Below are 19,726 nucleotides of genomic sequence, written 5' to 3'. Positions count from 1 at the left end.
TTAATACCTGTGTGTGTGCGTTTGTGTGTTTTTCCAGGATTTGTTTTGCAGGCTAACAGAGGAGCAGTGTGAGGTTTATCAGGGCTTTCTGGACTGCAAAGAGGTCTGTAAAATATTGAATGTAGATATGCAGGTGAGGCTCTCTCTCCTCTTCTCTTCCTTTCATCCTTCTCTCACCTCGCTCTTTCTGCACTGGGACATTTTTGCTATTGATCAGATAATTGTATCCATCAACATATTGATTTATTGACCTTTTAGTCTTGACCAGCCAAGTCCATTGGTTGATACAGAGTATTTTGCTGTGACCACAACCTTGCTACATATTACATTTTGCTGATATACACTACATGGCCAAACATCTCATTCCAAAATTATGGGCATTAATATGGAGTTTGTCCCCCTCTGCTGCTATAACAGCCTCCACTCTTCTGGGAAGGCTTTCCACTAGATGTTGGAACATTGCTGTGTGGACTTCCATTCAGAGCATCAGTGAGGTCGGGCACTGATATTGGGCGATTAGGCCTGGCTCGCAGTCGGCGTTCCAATTCATCCCAAAGGTGTTCGAAGGGGTTGAGGTCAGGGCTCTGTGCAGGCCAGTCAAGTTCTTCCACACCGATCTCGACAAACCATTTCTGTATGGACCTCGCTTTGTGCACGGGGGCATTGTCATGCTGAAACAGGAAAGGGCCTTCCCCAAACTGTTGCCACAAAGTTGGAAGCTCAGAATCATCTAGAATGTCATTGTATGCTGTATCGTTAAGATTTCCCTGCACTGGAACTAAGGGGCCTAGCCCGAACCATGAAAAACAGCCTGTAATGTATCGACTTGACTCAGACTCACGGGAATCATTGACCTGTACCTTATTCCTGGTCCCAAAAACCCATCCAACTGCATACCCCAAGCATAGCCTCTGTCCGTTACTCACGTGCCTCATGGTGCCACCCTGGTATTGCACCACTAGGTGTCGCTAATAAACTATATCCCTCCTCTTCTTAGACGTTTGACTAACCATTATGATAACACATCTCCAAACCGCAGATCTATACATTATAATGTAACAAAACATGATCTAGTACTCAAAATAAAGTATCTCTCGTATACAGTATTTAAATATTTCCAACAACAACATACTGTAATGTCTACTTTTACTTTCTTTAAACTATGAACCACAACACTAGTTACATTGCCGGAACTCTTTTGTTGACAATGTTTACAGTACCAGTCAAAAGTTTGGACACACCTACTCATTCAAGGGTTCGTCTTTATTTTTACTATTTTCTACATTGTAGAATAATAGTGAAGACATCAAAACTATGAAATAACACATATGGAATCATGTAGTAACCAAAAAGGGTTAAACAAATCATAATATATTTTATATTTGAGATTCTTCAAATAGCCACCCTTTGCCTTGATGACAGCTTTGCACACTCTTGGCATTCTCTCAACCAGCTTCACCTGGAATGCTTTTCCAACAGTCTTAAAGGAGTTCCCACATATGCTGAGCACTTGTTGGCTGCTTTTCCTTCACTCTGCCGTCCGACTCATCCCAAACCATCTCAATTGGGTTGAGGTCGTGGAATGTGGAGGCCAGGTCATCTCCTTCTAGGTAAAATAGCCCTTACACAGCCTGGAAGTGTGTTGGGTCATTGTCCTGTTGAAAAACAAATGATAGTCCCACTAAGCCCAAACCAGATGGGATGGCGTATCGCTGCAGAATGCTGTGGTAGCCATGCTGGTTAAGTGTGCCTTGAATTCTAAATAAATCAAAGACAGTGTGACCAGCGAAGCACCCCCACACCATAACACCTCCTCCTCCATGCTTGCTTTACGGTGGGAACTACACATGCGGAGATCATCCGTTCACCCACACCGCGTCTCACAAAGACACGGTGGTTAGAACCAAAAATCTCATATTTGGACTCCAGACCAAAGGACATTTCCACCGGTCTAATGTCCATTACTCGTGTTTCTTGGCCCAAGCAGGTTTTTTCTTATTGGTGTTCTTTAGTAGTGGTTTCGTTGCAGCAATTCGACCATGAATGCCTGATTCACACAGTCTCCTCTGAACAGTTGATGTTGAGATGTGTCTGTTACTTGAACTCTTTGAAGCATATTTGGGCTGCAATTTCTGAGTCTTGTAACTCTAATGAACTTATCCTCTGCAGCAGCGGTAACTCTGGGTCTTCCATTTCTGTGCCATAGCGCTTGATGTTTTTTGCGACTGCGCTTGAAGAAATTTTCAAAGTTCTTGAAATGTTCCGTATTGACTGACCTTCATGTCTTAAAGTAATGATGGACTGTCATTTCTCTTTGCTTATTTGAGCTGTTCTTGCCATAATATGGACTTGGTCTTTTACCAAATAGGGTTATCTTCTGTATACCCCCCTACCTTGTCACAACAATTGATTGGCTCAAACGCATTAAGAAGGAAATAAATTCCACAAATTAACTTTTAAGAAGGCACACCTGTTAATTGAAATGCCTTCCAAGTGACTACCTCATGAAGCTGGTTGAGAGAATAGTCCCCTGTAGCTAAGTTGGTAGAGCATGGCGCATGCAACGCCAGGGTTGTGGGTTTGTTTCCCACGGGGGGCCAGTATGAAAATTTATGCACACACTAACTGTAAGTTGCTCTGGATAAGAGTGTCTGCTAAATGACTAACATGTAAAAATGAGAATGCAAAGCTGTCATCAAGGCAAAGGGTGGCTATTTGAAGAATCTCAAATATATTTTGGTTTGTTTAACACTTTTTTGGTTACTACATGATTCCATATGTGTTATTTCATAGTTTTGATGTCTTCACTATTATTCTACAATGTAGAAAATAGTAAAAATAAAGACAAACCCTTGAATGACTAGGTGTGTCCAAACTTTTGACTGGTAGTGTATTTGACAATAATTCTTGCCAGACCTTTTCTGTGATGGCTAGGTGTAGACTGCCTGCCATTGAAATTGTGCCGGAGATTATTCCGCTCCATTATGGCAACATGTCTATCTAACATAGTCCTTCAGATGCACAGCTTGTTGTCTGAGTCTTCGGGGTCGAGGCTATAGTTGAATGGCCTCGTCAGGTGCAGGCACTTGTCTAGGCAGTGTGTCAGGCTCCACAGCCATGAGAAACATCTGTAGTTCTGTGCGCCAATCCTTCCGTTCTGACTGAGCAATGGATTGCTTTGACAAGCGTCCTGTTCTGTCTTTCAACTTCGCCATTGGCCTGAGGCCAGTATGGAGTGATGCGGCGATGTCGGATCCCGTTTTCCTCCACGTATGCTCGGAAATCAGTCGCGGTGAGAGGAGCGCTTTTGATTATATTGGCGGTGGTGATGCGGTTTAGGATACTCACATCAACCCATCTTGAGTAGTAGTCTGTTGTTACGAGGAGGTGTTCTCCTGTTGGAAACGACCCACATGTCAATGGCAAGGATCTGCCATGGTTTAGCTGGTAGCTCTGTTCTGACTGTGGGGACCTGCTTTGGTGGTGTGCCATTGACTTGACATGCTGGACAGGACTTCACGAGCAGTTCCACACTTTTGTGCGCAGTCTCTGGTTTTAATTTTTTACTATACCCTGATGCCCTTCGTGTGCTAATATCAAAGTCTGTTTCTGAGCTGCTCGTGGCATGATAATGCGGTTGCCTTGTAAAACTATCTGTCCAACAATAAAGAGTTCTTCTTGAACACGTCGGTATGCAGTGTCGCATGTGCTCCAATCACCCTGTCTGATGCATGTTCATAGAGTAGCTAGAACTGGGTCCTTTGCTGACATTTCCTCCAGCTCTAGTGGGGTGAATACACATGGCACTGCGTGTTTGGCTACGTAGTAGATGTGGCTGTAGCTGTAGTGTAGAGATGCTGGAGGGTTCAGAGTTAACTGTGACAGTGAGTCGGCTGCATTCTGAGGCCCAGGCTTGTATTCAACCTTGAATCTGTAAGGCCGCATTCTCAGTGCCCATCTCTCGATCCTCGCTGGTGGTTTAGATTTTGGAGAATCAATTGTCTGTAATGGCTTGTTGTCGGTTACCATTACAAAGTCTTTGCCATAGAGAAACACATGAAACTTTTCGTACACCCAGACTATGGCGAGTGCCTCTATTTCAGTTTGAGAATCGCGTCGCTCTATATCTGTGAGAGCACGGCTAGCATAGTACACTGGCCTGTGTGAACCATATTCTTTCTTCTGACTCAAGATAGCCGCTAGCCCCACTGGACTAGCATCCACAATCACGTGTGTCTCTGCATCTTGATTGAAGTAGGCCATGTTGTGTGAACTGGCCAGTGCGTTCTTCAGCGCGTTGATTGATGATTCTTGTTCATCTCCCCACGTACATTTGCATGATGCTTTTGTGATTCTTCTCAGCGGTTCAGATGTGATTGCCAGATTAGCGATAAATCTGCCACAGTAGCTCACTAGTCCTAAGAAACTCCTTACTTCAGCAGCATTTGTCAGTCTGCATGTGTTCTGCACCGCTTCCACCTTTGACTGTGCTGCTCCGATACCGTTCTTCGAGAGAACGCAGCCCATGAACTCCATCTCCGTCAGTCGGAATTAACATTTGTCACTGTTGAGGGTGAGCCTCCTCTCCTGCAGTCATCTCAGGACTTGGTGTAGTCGTTTGTTGTGTTCTTGTGTGTTCTTCCCAAACACAATGATATCATCTGAGATGTTGTGGAAACCCTTGATGCCTTGTAGGACTTGTCGGATGATGTGCTGATATGTCTCTGGAGCAGAGGAGACACCGAACATTAGTCTCTTGTAGCGCCAAAAACCTGTGGGAGTCACAAATGTGGTCAGGGAACGAGACTCAGATTTCAGTTCGATCTGATGATATCCCCACTTTAGGTTAAGTTTTGAGAAGACCATGGTTTCTTGTGTACTACAACTAATGGTGACAACCATTGTGTAGGTCCATTCACTTTCTCAATAACATCAATGTCATCTAGCTCGTTCGTCTTCTTTTCAACTAGCTTCCTGACACTGTCTGTTTATCTTTCATGACTAGAATGTCTGCAGTGACTGACTCAGAACTAACAACTGCTGTAATGTTGGCAGTGAACAGGCCCTCAACTGCTAATGGTTGTGTTGAACCATCATCCATACTCCTGGTAAGTGTGAACACATGTTCATCATTGTCATTGTCTGTTTTATCATTTTGTATAGCAGGTGTGTTTGTGACTTGATTTACATTCAGTTTTGTCTTTGTCACATTTGGTGCATTGTTTACCTTGTGTGATGGAACATGCCCGTCCAGTATGGCCCTCCGGGCCACATCTAAAGCATTTGACAGCTTGGTCATCATTAGATGGCTTGCCCTTGTTGGATGAAGAAAATCTTGTTTTCCTTTTTTCCGTTTTGTTCCATTCCCGTCTGGATTTTTTTAAATTAACTTTTCCCCTGTTGAATTGCATTGAAATTCAGTCTTTCCGTTCTGGCTGCCTACTGGTCAACACACAACACATTTGAGTGACACTTGTCAAACGCTTGGTCCCTTATGAAATCGTCTTTGAAATCTCCATAATCACATGTAGCAGCCAACTGTTTCAGTCTGCTCACAAACGTGTCCACTAATTCCCCCAAATGTCTCTCGTAGGGATTTTTTTTTTGTGGAGTGAAGTACTCGTTTAGCTTTGTCAATTCGATCTCATAGTCCTTGTCTTCCCCCGTGCCATCTAACGTGGTGAATATATCCTGCACATCCGAACCTCCCAAGTGCAATAAAACAGCTCGTTTTCGTGCGGCATCTTTGACTCCTGGAGCAGTGATAAACAATTTGAAACTATTAATCCATTTGCCCATCGCAAACCAACACTGGCTGGGTCGGAATGCACACTACTAGCGTTCTCCTGGCATCCGCCAAACCCAGATTTGTCCGTCGGATTGCCAGACGGTGAAGCGCGATTCATCACTCCAGAGAACGCGTTTCCACTGCTCCAGAGTCCAACGGCGGCAAGCTTTACACCACTCCAGCCGACGCTTGGCATTACGCATGGCGATCTTAGGCTTGTGTGCATATGCTCGGCTATGGAAACCCATTTCATGAAGCTCCCGACAAACAGTTATTGTGCTGACTTTGCTTCCAGAGGCAGTTTGGAACTCGGAAGTGAGGGTTGCAACTGAGAACAGAGGATTTTTACACACGACAATCCCGTTCTGTGAGCTTATGTGGCCTATTACTTCACGGCTCAGCCGTTGTTGCTCCTAGACATTTCCACTTCACATTAACAGCACTTACAGTTGACAGGGGCAGCTCTAGCAGGGCAGAAATTTTACGAACTGACTTGTTGGAAAGGTAGCATCCTATGACAGTGCCACATTGAAAGTCACTGAGCTCTTCAGTAAGGCCATCCCTACTGCCAATGTTTGTCTATGGAGATTGCATCGCTGTGTGCTCGATTTTATACACCTGTCAGCAACGGGTGTGGCTGAAATAGCCAAATCTACTAATTTGAAGGGGTGTCCACATACTTTTGTATATATAGTGTACATTAAAATAAGGTAGGTGTGTGGATCAGAAAACCAGTCAGTATCTGGTGTGACCACCATTTGCCTCATGCAGCGTGACACATCTCCGTCTCATAGAGTTGATCAGGCTGTTGATTGTGGCTTGTGGAATGTTGTCCCACTCCTCTTCAATGGCTGTGCGAAGTTGCTGGATATTGGCGGGAACTGGAACATGCTGTCGTAGACTTCGATCCAGAGCATCCCAAACATGGTCAATGGGTGACATGTCTGGTGAGTATGCAGGCCATGGACGAACTGGGACATTTTCAGCTTCCAGGAAGTGTGTACAGATCCTTGCGACATGGGGCTGTGCATTATCATGCTGAAACATGAGGTGATGGCCGCGGATGAATGGCACGACAATAGTCCTCAGGATCTTGTCACGGTATCTTTGTGCATTCAAATTGCCATCGATAAAGTGCAATTCTATTTGTTGTTGGTAGCTTATGCCTGCCCATACTATAACCCCACCACCACCACCATGGGGCACTCTGTTCACAACACTGAAATCAGCAAACTGCTCGCCCACATGACACCATACACGCTGTCTGCCATCTGCCCGGTACAGCTGGAACCAGGATTCATCCGTGAAGAGCACACTTCTCATTTTACATTTTAGTCATTGAGCAGACACTCTTATCCAGTGCGACTTACAGGAGCAATTAGGGTTTAGTGCCTTGCTCAAGGGCACAATGACTGATTTTTCACCTAGTCAGCTCAGGGATTCAAACCAGACTTTTCGGTTACTGACCAGTGTTGAGCGTTCCAGTGGCCATCGAAGATGAGCATTTGCCCACTGAAGTCGGTTACGACGCCGAACTGCAGTCAGGTCAAGACCCTGGTGAGGACGACAAGCACGCAGATGAGCTTCCCTGAGACGGTTTCTGACAGTTTGTGCAGAAATTCTTCTGTTGTGCAAACCCACAGTTTCATCTAGCTGTCCGGGTGACTGGTCTCAGATTAACCTGCAGGTGAAGAAGCTGGATGTGGAGGTCCTGGGCTGGCGTGGTTACACGTGATCTGCGGATTTAAGGCCGGTTGGACGTACTGCCAAATTCTCTAAACCGACGTTGGAGGCGGCTTATGGTAGAGAAATGAACATTCAATTATCTGGCAATAGCTCTGGTGGACATTCCTGCAGTCAGCATGACAATTGCAAACTCCCTCAAAACTTAAGACATCTGTGGCATTGTGTTGTTTGACAAAACTTCACATTTTAGAGTGGCCTTTTATTGTCCCCAGAAAAAGGTGCACCTGTGTAATGATAATGCTGTTTAATCAGCTTCTTGATATGCCTCCCCTGTCAGGTGGATGGATTATCGTGGCAAAGGAGAAATGCTCACTAACAGGGATGTAAACAACTTTGTGAACAAAATTTGAGAGAAATAAGCTTTTAGTGCGTATTGAACATTTCTGGGATATTTTACACTGTTGCGTTTATATTTTTGTTCAGTATATACAGTTGAAGTCGGAAGTTTACATACACCTTAGCCAAATACATTTAAACTCAGTTTTTCACAATTCCTGACATTTAATCCTAGTAAATAGTCCCTGTTTTAGGTCAGTTAGGACCAACACTTTATTTTAAGAATGTGAAATGTCAGAATAACAGTAGAGAGAATAATTTCTTTCAGCTTTTATTTCTTTCATCACATTCCCAGTGAGTCAGAAGTTTACATACACTCAATTAGTATTTGGTAGCATTGCCTTTAAATTGTTTAACTTGGGTCAAACGTCTCGGGTAGCCTTCCACAAGCTTCCCACAATAAGTTGGGTGAATTTTGGCCCATTCCTCCTGACAGAGCTGGTGTAACTGAATCAGGTTTGTAGGCCTCCTTGCTCGTAACACGCTTTTTCAGTTCTGCCCACAAATTTCCTATAGGATTGAGGTCAGGGCTTTGTGATGGCCACTCCAATGACTTTGTTATCCTTAAGCCATTTTAACACAAATTTGGAAGTATGCTTGGGGTCATTGTCCATTTGGAAGACCCATTTGCGACCAAGCTTTAACTTCCTGACTGATGTCTTGAGATGTTGCTTCAATATATCCACATAATTTTCCTTCCTCATGATGCCATCTATTTTGTGAAATGCACCAGTTCCTCCTTCAGCAAAGTACCCCCACAGCATGATGCTGCCACCCCTGTGCTTCACGGTTGAGATTGTGTTCTTCGGCTTGCAAGCAACCCCCTTTTTCCTCCAAACATAACGATGGTCATCATGGCCAAACAGTTATATTTTTGTTTCATCAGACCAGAGGACATTTCTCCAAAAAGTACGATCTTTGTCCCCATGTGCAGTTGCAAACCGTAGTCTGGCTTTTTTATAGCGGTTTTGGAGCAGTGGCTTCTTCCTTAGCGGCCTTTCAGGTTATGTTGATATAGGACTCGTTTTACTGTGGATATAGATACTTTTGTACATGTTTCCTCCAGCATCTTCACAAGGTCCTTTGCTGTTGTTCTGGGATTGATTTGCACTTTTCGCACCAAAGTACGTTCATCTCTAGGAGACATAACGCGTTTCCTTCCTAAGCGGTATGACGGCTGCGTGGTCCCATGGTGTTTATACTTGTGTACTATTGTTTGTACAGATGAACGTGTGGTCCTCTGTAGCTCAGCTGGTAGAGCACGGCGCTTGTAACGCCAGGGTAGTGGGTTCGATCCCCGGGACCACCCATACACAAAAAATGTATGCACGCATGACTGTAAGTTGCTTTGGATAAAAGCGTCTGCTAAATGGCATATTATTATGAACGTGGTACTTTCAGTCATTTGGAAATTGCTTCCAAGGATGAACCAGACTTGTGGAGGTCTACAATTTATTTTCTGAGGTCTTGGCTGATTCCTTTTGATTTTCCCATGATGTCAAGCAAAGAGGCACTGAATTTGAAGGTAGGCCTTGAAATACATCCACAGGTACACCTCCAATTGACTCAAATGATGTCAATTAGCCTATCAGAAGCTTCTAAAGCCATGACATCATTTTCTGGAATTTTCCAAGCTGTTTAAAGGCATCGTCAACTTAGTGTATGTAAACTTCTGACCCACTGGAATTGTGATACAGTGAATTATAAGTGAAATAAACTGTCTGTAAACAATTTTTGGAAAAATTACTTGTGTCATGCACAAAGTAGATGTCCTAACCGACTTGCCGACTTGCCATGTCCTAACCGACTATAGTTTGTTAACAAGAAATTTGTGGAGTGGTTGAAAAACTAGTTTTAATGACTCCAACCCAAGTGTATGTAAACTTCCGTCTTCAACTGTATATTTCCGGATATTTGACATTTTATTAGATATAAGGAATAGACATGCTCCAGATATGCATGTAATTAATTTCACATATGGAGCTAAGATATTGTCCATAAATGGACAGTTTCTACATGCATCTAATCCGGACCTCAGAAATCTCCCTGGTACCGTATGAGTCCAGGGAAATATCTGGGGTGAGATACATTCAAGACACGCACCAGGTGCGCGTGCACCCGCTTACATATTTGTCAAATATTCTAACTCTGGTCAACATGCTGACATATCTAAGCCTTTATACATAGGCATGAACGAGTCCACATATTTTTAGAAATGTATCATATCTGCAGCAGTGGAGGCTGCTGAGGGGAGGACAGCTCATAATAATGGCTGGAATGGAGTCAATGGAATAGTATCAACCACACAGAAACCAGGTGTTTGATACCATTCCATTGACTCCATTCCAGCCATTATTATGAGCCGTCCTCCTCTCAGCTGCCACCACTGATCTGTAGTCATTACCTGATCATTTATGTATCCTTATTTTATTTTTGTATCCTAATTTCAGTAGAGATTCTTACATGATATGTAACATTCATCCTCGTATGCCTGATTGAAAATGGGATGAATCTGATTCCAATTATTTTACCTGTTCAGGCACCGAAAATCATTGTGCTTCTTCACATGAAGGTGACATATCTGAACATACGTTTGCACCATATTCAGTAGTAGGCTACAAGACTCGTTGCTATTTACAAAGCACATCTATGCTATTTCTGTTTTTAAAAATGCAGCATAGCAAATCCAGAGGGCCAATCACAACACGTTTTCCATAAAGATGCAAACATAGGCCAATCTTTGCTAAAGATTTATTTTATTTATTTAACAGAAAACAAAAGTTGCACACCCTCAATACCCCTGCCTGCCCTGTTTGTTATGGACGTGGCGGTAGTGTTGGTCTGTGATCCACTCCAAGCTGTCAATGCATAAATCATGAATCAAAATTATATCAATATTGCAAGAAAGTATTGTCATTTCACATAACCATACCACAAGGTAGCTACTCTACCTGCTTCATTCATGATGAGAAAACGAACTGAAACAAGCTAGCTAGCTAGCCAAGTTGCTAGTTAGCTAGCTAGCTACGTTAGTTAGCTAAATAGCTTATATTAACCAGTAATACAAAATATGATGTCACTTTGAGGCTTGATAGGCGGTAAAAAAATTATCCCTGAAGGGAAGACAATTTCGTAATTTGTTATCTAGCTAGGCTACCAGTTAGCTTTTACCCCCTATCAAGCCTTGATAGCCCTACTGGCTGCTGGCCAAATTATGCAGAGGGAATACAACAATTATAGCTATAGTGTCTGACATAATTATATGGATTTGTTATTTGTCCAATTATTGAGCATGTCCTCAAAACTCAAATAAGCATTAGAAATTGTCCTTATTTAGCATATCAAAAAGCATATCCTGATATGGACCTCAGTAAAGAGCATTTGCATGTACTGAGAAAATATACTATGTAGGCCTACTGTCAGTATTTGTCATCACCTATCTCAGGATGTCTAATGAGTCAATATCCGGCCATACCATGTATGATATCCAGAGGGAATCCAAAAATGATTTGTGCATGACAGAAAAATACGGATTTCATATTTATGTCTCACGATATTGAATGAGTCCATATCCGGCCATAGGAAATGTCCATGTGTGATATTTTGAGTAATCCCAATATCATACAGTATATGTCTAAAAAACACATCTGGATTCAGAATTTGTCAGGATATGGTGCATATCCACAAAACTCAACATATGCATTGGAAATGGTCTGTATTCTCTAGAATATCAAAAACGTGTCATGTAAAGATATTCCCTGATATGGACCCTTTTTGCCCAGTGTTTTTTGCTGTATACAGTGAGGGAAAAAAGTATTTGATCCCCTGCTGATTTTGTACGTTTGCCCACTGACAAATAAATGATCAGTCTATAATTTTAATGGTAGGTTTATTTGAACAGTGAGAGACAGAATAACAACAAAATAATCCAGAAAAACGCATGTCAAAAATGTTATAAATTGATTTGCATTTTAATGAGGGAAATAAGTATTTGACCCCCTCTCAATCAGAAAGATTTCTGGCACCCAGGTGTATTTTATACAGGTAACGAGCTGAGATTAGGAGCACATTCTTAAAGGGAGTGCTCCTAATCTCAGTTTGTTACCTGTATAAAAGACACATGTCCACAGAAGCAATCAATCAATCAGATTCCAAACTCTCCACCATGGCCAAGACCAAAGAGCTCTCCAAGGATGTCAGGGACAAGATTGTAGACCTACACAAGGCTGGAATGGGCTACAAGACCATCGCCAAGCAGCTTGGTGAGAAGGTGACAACAGTTGTTGCGATTATTCGCAAATGGAAGAAACAGAAAATAACTGTCAATCTCCCTTGGCCTGGGGCTCCATGCAAGTACTCACCTCGTGGAGTTGCAATGATCATGAGAACGGTGAGAAATCAGCCCAGAACTACACGGGAGGATCTTGTCAATGATCTCAAGGCAGCTGGGACCATAGTCACCAAGAAAACAATTGGTAACACACTACGCCGTGAAGGACTGAAATCCTGCAGTGCCCGCAAGGTCCCCCTGCTCAAGAAAGCACATATACAGGCCCGTCTGAAGTTTGCCAATGAACATCTGAATGATTCAGAGGAGAACTGGGTGAAAGTGTTGTGGTCAGATGAGACCAAAATCGAGCTCTTTGGCATCAACTCAACTCGCCGTGTTTGGAGGAGGAGGAATGCTGCCTATGACCCCAAGAACACCATCCCCACCGTCAAACATGGAGATGGAAACATTATGCTTTGGGGGTGTTTTTCTGCTAAGGGGACAGGACAACTTCACCGCATCAAAGGGACGATGGACGGGGCCATGTACCGTCAAATCTTGAGTGAGAACCTCCTTCCCTCAGCCAGGGCATTGAAAATGGGTCGTGGATGGGTATTCCAGCATGACAATGACCCAAAACACATGGCCAAGGCAACAAAGGAGTGGCTCAAAAAGAAGAACATTAAGGTCCTGGAGTGGCCTAGCCAGTCTCCAGACCTTAATCCCATAGAAAATCTGTGGAGGGAGCTGAAGGTTCGAGTTGCCAAACGTCAGCCTCGAAACCTTAATGACTTGGAGAAGATCTGCAAAGAGGAGTGGGACAAAATCCCTCCTGAGATGTGTGCAAACCTGGTGGCCAACTACAAGAAACGTCTGACGTCTGTGATTGCCAACAAGTGTTTTGCCACCAAATATTAAGTCATGTTTTGCAGAGGGGTCAAATACTTATTTCCCTCATTAAAATGCAAATCAATTTATAACATTTCTGACATGCGTTTTTCTGGATTTTTTTGTTGTTATTCTGTCTCTCACTGTTCAAATAAACCTACCATTAAAATTATAGACTGATCATGTCTTTATCAGTGGGCAAATGTACAAAATCAGCAGGGGATCAGATACTTTTTTCCCTCACTGTACTTTAGAAGTATTATAATTAGGCCATGGCAGTTTCTAAATAGCAATGGTGACAATGACATTTGCTGTATCTGACAGTTTCCGAAAGGAAAAAAGAATTGCAAATTGTTGTGGACCTGTAAACAGAACGTTTGAATTCAATAATGTTTTGTGTTCACTTTTTAATATGCTGCACTGCCTACGAATTCTGAAACATTGTCTACTCTGAAAAAAATGACAACTACGGTATAGGCCTACTTACAGTGGATCTTATTATTATATGTAACTACCTGTTTCTTTGTTATGAATAAGACTGTCATCATACACTGCCTGTTCACCCCGCTATCATCCAGAAGGTGAGGTCAGTACAGGTGCATCAAAGCTGGGGCCGAGAGACTGAAAAACAGCTTCTATCTCAAGGCCATCAGACTGTTAAATAGCCTTCACTAGCACATTAGAGGCTGCTGCCTATATACTGTACATAGATTAGAAATTTTACATTTTACATTTAAGTCATTTAGCAGACGCTCTTATCCAGAGCGACTTACAAAATCACTGGACACTTTAATAATGTTTACATATCTTGCATTACTCATCTCATATGTATATACTGTATTCTATACTATTCTACTGTATCTTAGTCTATGCCGCTCTGACATTGCTCGTCCATATATTTATTTATATATTCTTAATTCCAGTGCTTTACTTAGATTTGTGTGTATTGAGTACATGTTGTGAAATTGTTAGATATTACTTGTTAGATATTACTGCACTGTCGGAGCTAGAAACACAAGCATTTCGCTACACCCGCAATAACATCTGCTAAACATGTGTATGTAACCAATCAAATTTGATTTGATTTGATACCAAACAATATCCACACAATACCCCATAATGCTTAACGTGTCACGTAATAAGTTGTATGGACTATAATCATTTTTACCCCCTGTCAATAATACTGTTTAACATGATTTTCGATTGACTACCTCATCTCTGTACCCGACACATACAATTATATGTAAGGTCCCTCAGTTGAGCAGTGAATTTCAAACACAGATTAAACTGCAAAGACCAGGGAGGTTTTCCAATGCCTCGCAAAGAAGGGCACCTATTGGTAGATAGGTACAAATAAAAAAAGCAGACATTGAATATCCCTTTGAGCATGGTGAAGTTATTAATTACATTTTGGATGGTGTATCAATACACACAGTCAAATCGAATCAAATACATTTTTATTTGTCACATGCGCCGAATACAACAGGTGTAGGTAGACCTTACCGTGAAATGCTTACTTACCAACAATGCAGAGTTTAAAAAAAGTTGTAAGCGTCCGGATTAGTGTTCCGCTCCTTGAAAGCGGCAGCTCAGCCTTCAGCACAGTGCGGATGTTGCAGCCGACTCATTAAATAAAAAATCCTCTTCCAGTTCGAGGTGAGTAGTCGCTGTTCTGATGTTCAGAAGCTCTTTTCGGTCATAAGAAACAATGGCGGAAACATTAAGTACAAAATAAGTTAAAAACAGGGCAAAAAACATACAAAATAGCACAAATCAAATCAAATCAAATTGTATTTGTCACATGCGCCGAATACAACAGGTTACAGTGAAATACTTACTTACAAGCCATTAACCAACAATGCAGTTTTATGAAAAATAAGTGTAAAGTAAAAAATAGATGACTAAAAAATTATTAAAGGGCAGCAGTAAAATAACAGTAGCGAGGCTATATACAGGTATTACCGGTACAGAGTCAATGTGCGGGGGCACAGGTTAGTCGAGGTAATTGAGGTAATATGTACAGGTAGGTAGAGTTAAAGTGACTTGGCGCTCTGGTACTGCTTACCGTGCGGTAGCAGAGAGAACAGTCTATGACTAGGCTGGCTTTGAACATTTCTAGGGCCTTCCTCTGACACCGCCTGGTATAGAGGTAGTGCCTGTAGTGCCTTGCTGTCGGAGGCTGAGCAGTTGCCATACCAGGCAGTGATGCAACCAGTCAAGATGCTCTCAATGGTGCAGCTGTAGAACTTTTTGAGGATCTGAGGACCCATGCAAAGTCTTTTCAGTCTCCTTAGGGGGAACAGGCTTTGTGGTGCCCTCTTCACGACTGTCTTGGTGTTTTTGGACCATGATAGTTTGTTGGTGATGTGGACACCAAGGAACTTGAAGCTCTCAACCTGCTCCACTACAGCACCGTTGATGAGAATGGGGGCGTGCTCTGTCCTCTTTTTGCTGTAGTCCACAAGCATCTCCTTTATCTTGATCACGTTGAGGGAGAGGTTGTTATCCTAGCACCACACGGCCAGGTCTTCATGAGTGAACAGGGAGTACAGTAGGGGACTGAGCATGCATCCCTGAGGGGCCCCCGTGTTGAGGATCAGCGTGGCAGATGTGTTGTTACCTACCCTTACCACCTGGGGGCGGCCCATCAGGAAGTCCAGGATCCAGTTGCAGAGGGAGGTGTTTAGTCCCAGAGTCCTTAGTTTAGTGATGAACTTTGAGGGTACTATGGTGTTGAACGCTGAGCTGTAGTTAATGAATAGCATTCTCACGTAGGTGTTCCTTTTGTCCAGGTAGGAAAGAGCAGTGTGGAGTGCAATAGAGATTGCATCATCTGTGGATCTGTTGGGGAGGTATGCAAATTGGAGTGGGTCTAGGGTTTCTGGGATAATGGTGTTGATGTGAGCCATGACCAGCCTTTCAAAACACTTAATGGCTTAGTTTTCTTGGGAACAGGGACTATGGTGGTCTGCTTGAAACATGTTGGTATTATAGACTCAGTTACGGACAGATTGAAAATATCAGTGAAGACACTTGCCAGTTGGTCAGCGCGTGCTCGGAGTACACATACTGGTAATCCGTCTGGCCCTGCGGCCTTGTGAATGTTGACCTGTTTAAAGGTCTTACTCACATCGGCTACGGAGAGCGTGATCACACAGTCGTCCGGAACAGCTGATGCTCTTATGTATGCTTCAGTCTTGCTTGCCTCGAAGCGAGCATAGAAGTAATTTAGCTCATCTGGTAGGTTCCTGTCACTGGGCAGCTCGCGGCTGTGCTTCCCTTTGTAGTCTGTAATAGTTTGCAAGCCCTGCCACAATCGACGAGCGTCGGAGCCGGTGTAGTACGATTCAATCTTAGTCCTGTATTGACGCTTTGCCTGTTTGATGGTTTGTCGGAGGGCATAGTGGGATTTCTTATAAGCGTCCGGGTTAGAGTCCCACTCCTTGAAAGCGGCAGCTCTACCCTTTAGCTCAGTGCGGATGTTGCCTGTAATCAATGGCTTCTGGTTGGGGTATGTACACTACCGTTCAAACGTTTCTGGTCACTTAGAAACGTCCTTGTTTTCGAAAGAAAAACAATTTTTTTGTTCATTAAAATAACATAAAATTGATCAGAAATACAGTGTATACATTGGTAATATTGTAAATGGCTATTGTAGCTGGAAACGGCTGATTTTTAATGGAATATCTACAGTATATAGGCGTACAGAGGCCCAACATTCAACCAATGTTTTATTGTTGTTAAATAAAAGTGTGTCAAAATCATAGTATGCCTCATCTTTATTTCCTACATTTAAAATCAACACAAGTAAGCATGTTTAGGAACTTTATTGCTCCAAAATCTGCAAAATGTAAATTATTTTCATTGTTTAACAGTAGGCTAAATGCAACAGTAATTGAAAGCCAGATTCACAATGCTTTTGGTGTAGTGCAAATTTAAGTGAATAAAAAGACTTCAGCCAGTTTAGTCTAGTGACATTTTTGCTGCTTGTGTCTGATGTCCTTTTATGGCTTGGACAAACTGTCCAAATACAGGTATGAAGCTGTTGGTAAATGAGGCGGTCCAGGCCATCTCAGCCACCCTGGGTGTCCTGTCTGCTCCACTGGCTGCTGCCCAGTGCACTACTTTTGTGAAAAGGTTTAAACTAAATGTATTTGATTGTTTACCAGCATTTGTAATTTGAGTCTGATAATTATCTGTACAAAACAGTTAATCTGATAATGCATGTGGAATATAATTTTAAAATACTTGCTTGATATATGTTTTGCAGTTTTTTTTTTTATTTTGCAAATGCAAGTATTTCAATGTTGAAAACTGAAATGGTCTATTCGTTCCTTTTTAGTAGACGCTCTTATCCAGGGCAACTTACAGTGGTGAGTGCATACATTTACATTTTAGTCATTTACTAACTCACCCAGCCCCAGCACACAGAAGCACAGGGAAAAACACAGTCCACACACACACAAACACAGAGACTCTCACGGACCCAGTCCACACAAACACAGGCAGAAGAGGAAGCACTGTGACTCAACAGCAGAAGGACCTAAAAACAAGCACAGGAAACAGAAACAGGCCAAGTTCGAGGGTCATTGCATCTCCTACCTGGTGAAAAAGAGGAGCTAGAAGGGACAGGGGGAGCTGCCGAAGAAACAGGACCAAAGACAGAGTGACGACTATGTACTGGCCAAACTCTTCAAGAAGTCGGATATGTTTATTAATGTTTATGTTTATAAATGTTTACAAGTAATGAAATACATATTTATCGGGAGTTTATGAATCACTTATGAATGCTTATTCATGAAAGTAATTATAAAGTGTTACCATACTTTTTATTACATGTTTCAAGAAATCAGGTACCTCTGCACATGTGGCATTAGTTGGCCTCGAGAGGTTAGAGTGGCCGACAAGTTGCCAGTTTTAGTTTTGGACAAAGATCTTCTTTCAAAAGAGTAAAAGAAGATAAAACTAGCATGAACCAAACAGGGTTTTTGTGTGTGTTTGTGTTGTTAGTGTTAGTGATTTGTCCTACAATCACAGTGGAAAGTAAAGCTACACAGTATGTCTTTAACCTCTCTCTCTCTCTCTCTCTCTCTCTCTCTCTCTCTCTCTCTCTCTCTCTCTCTCTCTCTCTCTCTCTCTCTCTCTCTCTCTCTCTCTCTCTCTCTCTCTCTCTCTCTCCTTCTCTCTCTCTCTCTCCTTCTCTCTCTCTCTCTCTCTCTCTCTCTCTCTCTCTGTCTCTCCTTCTCTCCAGGTATCCACAATGTGATGCAGCATGACTCCATGATGGAGGCATCTAACACAGACTTTGTCCCGGTGGAGGCTGAAGCTAACAGAGTAGCTAAACATTTCTGAAGGTCTCCAGACAACACTGTTGATTGCCCTACAACAGATCTCCCCCAGCACCAGTCAGGTACACACAAACACGCACGCACCCACACAATCACACACGTACATGGACGCATGTAAACACACACACACACACACACACACACACACACGTACACACAGGTTAACACACTCACACACACTAACATGCACACACACACACAGCCTAACACACACAGGCTAACACAAACACACACATATACACAGGCAAACACTGTAGACTGCTACATTGAAGGGAGTTTTATGGGTATTGTAGTTTAATGTGTGTGTTGTTGTGTGTCTCTGTCAACAGGAAAAGGTTTGGTCAGAAGAAGAATCTGTTGCTGTCTGTTCCTCCTGCTACAGCTGCCTCAGCTCAGGACAAATGCAAGGTAACTACACACCTCAACACCAAAGTGGTAGAACAGATGTGCTGACAGAAAACATATTTGTATCAGATCAGGGTTGTGTACAGTAGGGCACACAAATGGAAACGTTATTAAAATAATTCAGTGGAAATGAAAAGTGGTATTTCTTATTCTAGATAGCCCCCTCCTGTTTCGGTCTGTTTTCCTCCATTTGGTGCCTAATGAACACGATCCTGCTGAATCATATAATGATAATAATAATAATAATAATAATAATAATAATAATAATACATTTATTTTATTTTATATAGCACTTTTCATTGCAAGTGGAATCTCAAAGTCACTTTAAAAACTAAATAAACAAAAAACAATTTAACAAAACAAATGTAGGGATCTGGCAGTTCTTGGGCGATGGTCTTCCACAGCTTTAGATGATAGGCAGTTCAGAAAGGTAATACTGTATCTTGAGAGAAGGGAGCATAGATGGTACAGACAAGAAGGGAGGTAGAGAGACAGGCCACAGCGCTCCTCGTCGTTTTCGATAGTCATAGCTCCTCCTCCGTAGGTAGGCTGGATCGTCCACTAATGAAAGTAAAGTATTCTCAAGCATTCTCTGTTCCCCACGTTCTCCATAATTCTGTTCTATGTTCTAACCCAGTGTGTCTGCTCTGTCTGTGTAGGACGCTGCCATCATCAAGAAAACCATTGCCAAGAAACCCATCCTGGGGTGTCACTTCAGTGGAGAGGGGGTGGAGGGAGCAGAGGGGGCAGACTCTTCCTCTACTACTGCCCCCCTCTTCCTCCACTCTGCTGGCCTGCATTAAAGCTAGGAACCGCCTCAGCCTGCCCCAGAGAAAAGGGGATGGAGTGGAAGAGGAGGAGGAGGATGGGTGTCCACGTGCCCCCTCAGGCCCTCCTGGAGGGGGGAGGACACTCAAATCTGATTACTGATACCTGTGAGGAAGA

The sequence above is a fragment of the Coregonus lavaretus genome, assembly GCF_964263955.1.
Source record: "Coregonus lavaretus genome assembly, chromosome: 1".
Lineage (NCBI taxonomy): Eukaryota > Metazoa > Chordata > Actinopteri > Salmoniformes > Salmonidae > Coregonus > Coregonus lavaretus.
The sequence above is the reverse complement of the archived record's forward strand: the minus strand, read 5'-3'. Positions refer to the sequence as shown.